At 47.6% G+C, this 6,070-nt stretch overlaps 1 long non-coding RNA gene across 2 annotated transcripts; it reads right to left on the bottom strand.

Annotated features, from left to right (window-relative positions):
• Positions 1-839: 839 nt before the first annotated feature.
• On the bottom strand, positions 840-5,930 carry LOC133512352 (uncharacterized). 2 transcript variants are annotated; one of them, XR_009798172.1, is made up of 4 exons: positions 5,638-5,930; positions 4,543-5,498; positions 1,653-1,725; positions 840-1,514 (listed from the first exon to the last, which is right to left on the bottom strand). It is a non-coding gene; the product is annotated as an uncharacterized LOC133512352 (long non-coding RNA). The 2 variants fall into 2 exon arrangements; XR_009798171.1 differs by having other exon boundaries at positions 4,543-5,930.
• Positions 5,931-6,070: the final 140 nt, after the last annotated feature.

Raw genomic sequence — 6,070 nt, 5'->3', positions numbered from 1 at the left:
CATGGCCGCCCTCACCGCTGTTTTATAAACTTTGCCCTTCATCCTAGCGGAGACTCTTCTGTCACATAAAGCACCGGACACCTTCCATCCCGCTTGGAGCCGTTTCTTCACTTCCTTACAACACTCACCATCGCTCTGGATGGTTGACCCCAAGTATTGGAAGTCGTCCACCCTCGCTATCTGTAATATCATAATATCTATCAACAGTTGCTACAATTGGTCTTACGGCCATGCTACCCTGAGAACGCCCGATCTCGTCAGATGTCGGAAGCTAACCGGGTTTAACCCTGGTTAGTACTTGGATAGGAGACCACCTGGGAATACCAGGCGACCCCTAACAGGACAAACCGAAAGAAGAAGAAGAGTTGCTCCTATTCACTGTCTAAAATTCACCGTCCGTGCCACCAGGCAGGGTTACTTCAGGTCAGAACTGAGCACTCGGCCAATCGCAGTTACGCTTTCTTAGTCACGTGACGTCACATACTAAGAAAGCGTAACTGCGATTGGCTGGCTGTTCGGTTCTGACCTGAAGTAACCCTGCCCGGTGGCACAGACGGCGAATTTCAGACAGCGAATTGTCGCCAGTTGAATTGTTTACATTGAAAAGTTACACTGAAATATTGAAAATGTGATCACTTTACATTTCAAATTCAAACCCTGTTTTCTGTGGCATTTCAAATTCAAATCCCGGCGGCACTAATTGACTTCCGCATCCACCAATCGATCAGCCCACCCGTCATGATCCCTCCCTCCACCTCCCAGTTACTAGTTGGATTCCCGCCGCGGCCCCCGTGAGGATGAACGGCAAAGAAAACGGATGAATGGATGTTGTTTTACGCGAACACGACGTTTTGCACACTAAAAATGCCAACACGTGAAAATGTGTCAAAGCGGAATTTTGGGAAAACAAAGCAGAAATGGCTTTCCATCGATTTCCAGTCCAAGAAAACGGTCGGATCGGTGGTGACCACGGCGATGATCGTCACTCGTTCCGTGGCCTTCCAATGAAAAGAGTGCGTCTCCATCTTTTGACAAGAACAACGTCTCGCTTTACGCGGCAAACAAAGTCGGTAAACGGAGGCGTCGTCGCCGTCCGAAACGTACCATCCGCAAACCCGCTGGCCTCCTCGCATGCAACTTTGTTGACATGCAATGTAAGCGTGTGGGAGTTAAACCCTCGTCAAGGTGTAAATGTTTAACCACGCGTGTGCATTCGAGGATTTGCGGTTCCATTTGCTCCATCCGTGCCCGATCCAGTCGCTCTTGCTTCCGCTCTATTATCTTCAACATCAGGACGGCAACTTCGGCACCGGCGGGGGCGATCCTCCTCTCTTCCGACGTTAGCCGTGATGCCTTGCTCATGAGCGAGCGACAGCCGTTCGCCCGCCTTTGTCGTGTCAGCCTGCGCAAGCTAACTGGCGCCGCAGATCAACCGAGATTCAAATTGGACGGACCTGCCAGTCCGTTTAATCGCCGTGCCCGTCCTTAATCCTCTTGTTCAAGTTCAACGTTATCTGCAGGGAATTCAGAGAAAAGTGATTTTTGCCACTGCGGGACTTCCGGGAAAGGCTCCAAAAATACACCACATGTGATATTTAACACGTATCGCATTGTGAAATTGTTTGATAATGCTTTAAAGTACTGGGACTCACTCGCGTGTTCCTGCCGTCCATCCCTGTCCTTTTTCTGCCGTGTGGGTCCAACCGGGACCTCCGGTTCAGGTTGCTAAGGAAACAGCACAGTGGATGTTGATCGAAAAACGATAATCCAAATCCATTTTCTTGACCGCTTATCCTCACAGGGGTCACGGGAGTGCGAGAGCCTATTCCAGCCGTCAATGGGCAGGAGGCGGGGTACACCGTGAACTGGTTTCCAGCCAATCGCGTGGGAACATAGAGACAAACAACCAATCGTACTCCCAATCGCACCTAGGGGCAATTTAGAGTGTCCAATCAATGTCGCATGTTTTGGGGATGTGGGAGGAAACCGGACTGCCTGGAGAAAACCCACCCGGGCACGGGGAGAACATGCAAACTCCACACAGGGATCGAACCCTGGATCTCAGAACTGTGAGATCAACACTTTACATCTGATCCATCGTTCCGCCCAAAAACCCATAATTTCAAATGAAATTCATGGCGCAATATGATGTTCTGCCAAGCAATGACCACCCGCAGGACCCTAGGAAAAAGGATACAGTATTAATAATTGTGGTAAATATCATTTGAGTTTGAGTTATAGAGCAGTTTGTTGTCAGTGTGTTTTTTTATATAATTTTTTTCCCCACACTTTTATATACAAACACAGAAAGAAAGAACAAAAAAAGAAACAAAAAGAGAAAAAAATTGAGAAAGAAAGGAAAAAACCTACAATTAATTTTCATTCATTAACAGTTGGATTATAATATCTTTATAAATGACAGAATAGGTTTTCTCAATTACAATTGGCTGTTTAAAATTCACCGTCTAAATTCAGTGTAACTTCAGGTCAGAATCCATCAACCAGCCAATCGCGGTGAAGCTTTCTTAATATGACATCACGTGACTAAGAAAGCGTAGCCGGATTGGCTGGGTGTTGGGGTTCTGACCTGAAGTAACCCTGCCTTCTTAACGCTGAATTTAGACAGTGAATTTCAGACAGTGAATTTTGCCCAGTTGAATTTCAGGAGACTGAAAATATTGAATTGGAATTTTAAAGGTTGATTTTTTTTATGTCGAATTTGTTAACATTGAAAAGTTCAACTGAAATACAGCTATTGAAAATGTGATTACTTTGAAATAGCAATGTGAATTTTACAACATCAAATTTTCAGTGCCGTTTTTAATTTTTGCAGCACGGTGGAGCACCTGGTAAAGCGTTGGCCTCACACTTCTGAGGTCCCGGCTTCAATCCCGGACCCGCCTGGGTGGAGTTTGCATGTTCTCCCCCGTGCCTGCGCGGCTTTTCTCCGGGCACTCCGGTTTCCTCCGACATCCCCAAAACATGCTACATTAATTGGACACTCTAAATTGCCCATAGGTGTGATTGTGAGTGCAGCTGTTTGTCTCTAGGTGCCCTGCGATTGGCTGGAAACCAGTTCAGGGTGTAACCCGCCTCCTGCCCGGTGACAACTGGGATAGGCTCCGGCACTCCCCCCGACCCTCGTGAGGATAAGCGTCAAACAAAATGGATGGATGGATAGTGCGAGAATATTTTGTGAGAAACTCCTTCTTCACAAAAAAGTTAAACAAACTATTTCCTTTGAAGACTTATTTCTATGCCATCATTTTTTGTTGTCATTGTAAAACATGACTATTGAATAATAATTCCATAAGAGCCTTCTGAGAGAAACCATAAATATCTACAATGCAGTCCGCCGCAAATATGATTTTTTTAACCATGTACAGCATTACATTGCGAGTGTGATTGGTTGTTGTTGCCCTGCGATTGGCTGGCGACCAGTTCAGGGTGTACCCCGCCTCCTGCCCATTGATAGCTGGGAAAGGCTACTCCACTCCCCTTGACCCTCGTGAGGATAAGCGGCAAAGAAAATGGATGGACGGATTTTAAATTTTTTAATCCACATCCCGGTGGCACACATTTACTTCCATATTTCACCGTCGTCAACGTTATTTCGAATCTGTACTGTTTGGGCCGGGGTAAATTTCTAAAGAATGGGTGCCAGTTTTTTCATGATGGAACAATTTTTTTCTTTTTTTTTTTTTTTTTGGGGGGGGGCATAAAATCCTCGAATATTCTGTTTTTGGTGAGAACAAGCTGCCACGTCGCATGTTAAATTCCGTTGTGCCATAGCATGCGGGACGAGGCGCTTATCACAAGTCCACGCGCCGTCCGTCGCTGCGGATCGCGAACGACCCGTCGGTGCCTTGTAAAGGTGGGCGTCTTTTTGTGCGTGCCACCATTGTGCCCTCCGAGCGCGACCGGGCGTCATCTTATCCGCCTTATGTGCGACGGGACCCCTGCGATGCCAGATAGCGCCGCTCATTCATTGAGTTTCCTCCTCTGCGTTTGATTTGACCCCAGCGTTAAATATAATTCCAACGGCGGGTTCGGACGGTGTCACCGGTTCAGAAGTGAAACGGTGGTAAAACGAGATCAAAATGAAGTTTGGAGAGAAAACAGTGACTTCACGTGATAAACATGTGACGTTGTTTGAGACCGTGCACTGTGGCATTTTGTACATGTCGTGTATGGATTTTGAATATTCTTCACACCATTTTTTTTTTTTTTTTTTGTGGCTGCTTTTTGGAGGTTTCGGTGATCCAAAATCCAGTCGAGCTTTAAACCTGTCAGAGTTTGTGGTTTGGTAAAGCGTTGGCCTCACAGTTCTGATGACCCGGGTTCGATCCCGGCCCCACCTGTGTGGAGTTTGCATGTTCTCTCCGTGCCTGCCTGGCTTTTCTCCGGGTACTCCGGTTTCCTCCCACATCCCAAAAACATGGCCCGTTGACAGCTGGGTTAATTAAGCTCCGGCACTCCCGCGACCCTCGTGAGGATAAGCGGCTAAGAAAGTGGATGGATGATATGCGCTTTGTGACTGACTTGTGACCAGTTCAGGGTGTAGTCCACCTCAGCTGCGATAGGCTCCAGATCTCCCGTCACCCTTGTGAGGTTGAGCAGCTTGAAAAATGGATCTGGAATTCATTTTGATATGTGCTCTGTGATTGACTGGCGACCAGTTTGAGGTGTAGTCCACCTTTTGTCCGAGGTTAGCTGGGTTCAGCTCCAGCTCTCCCGCCACCCTTGTGAGGATAAGCAACTTGGAAAATGGATATAGAATTAATTTTATTCAGTTTATCGATACGTGCTCGGCGACTGACTGGCGACCTGTCCAGTGTGTAATCCGCCTGGTAATCCGGGGTAAGGTCCAGTTCTCCCGTCACCCTTATGAGGATAAGTGGCTTGGATAGTGGTTATGGAATTAGATTCATTTTATTGATATGTGCTTTGCAACTGACTGGCGACCATTTCAGCGGGTAATCCGCATTTTGTCCCGAAATTAGTTGAGGCTCCGGCTCTCCTGCAACCCTCGTGAGGAGAAGTGGTTTGGAAAGTGGATATGAAATTATTATTTTTTTTTTATTCATTTTATCGATACGTGTTTTTTGCGACCGACTGGCGACCAGTTCGGGGAATAGTCCGCCTTTTGTCCGAAGTTAGCTGGGGTAAACTCCAGCTTTCCTGCCACCCTTATGAGGATGAGCGGCTTGGACTGTGGATACGGAATTAATTTTATTGATGTGTGCTCTGCGGCTGACTGGCGACCAGTCCGGGGCGTAGCCGGCCTTTTGTCCGAAGTTATCCGGGGTCAGCTCCGGCTCTCTCGGAAAACGGCTACGGAAGGACGCGGATATGATTAATATCGCACGGAAAGATGCTTTTGTACCTCGCGACTCGGCGACTGGACGCAGCCATTGGAGAGGAAGACTTGAGTTACGTCTTGATGGCGAGCGACCTCGATGACTCCGGCAACTTCCTGACGCAACGCCACTGTAAGACTATAAGAGAGCGAAGAAGAAGAAGAAGAAGACGACGACGTAGACCACGCAGAGGGGTGGCGCGCCTTTCACCTTTTTTTTTTTAGGAGATGAAATCACATGATCCGATTTCTGCTCATAATAAGCCGGCTCGGCCTACCTTGCGCGTATGTGTTTGCTTGTTCTTGTGTTTCAATGACGATTCCAAAGTTGACTGAAAAACTGAAAAATTGCCCTCCCACAAACAAACTTGGCGTGCGGGGGAACTTGAAGGCAACACACTTCCAAAAAATATTTTTGCTCTCCTCGACTTCTCAAAACGAGTATTGGCGGAAGTGAAGGCGACGCGTTATTGGACCGTAAAGTTCTGTCGGGAGTATCTCGGGCGGCCGGTTGCGCGCGGCACCTTGTTCGTCGTCATCCCACACATGCGCACGCACAAGCGGCGTTCATATGATAAAGGTTGTTGCGTTCAATGTCAGCTCGCTTGTGTCGTCTGTTTTTTTTTTTTTTTTTTTTTTGCTTCTTCTCAGGCGCAGACGAGCCGGGAGGGAGGTGTCACCACCACCCCCCACCCCCCAGCCCCACAACCA

The sequence above is a fragment of the Syngnathoides biaculeatus genome, chromosome 14 (genome assembly GCF_019802595.1).
Source record: "Syngnathoides biaculeatus isolate LvHL_M chromosome 14, ASM1980259v1, whole genome shotgun sequence".
NCBI lineage: Eukaryota > Metazoa > Chordata > Actinopteri > Syngnathiformes > Syngnathidae > Syngnathoides > Syngnathoides biaculeatus.
Note: the sequence above shows the minus strand (reverse complement) of the source record. Positions and strands in the feature narration are given on the sequence as shown.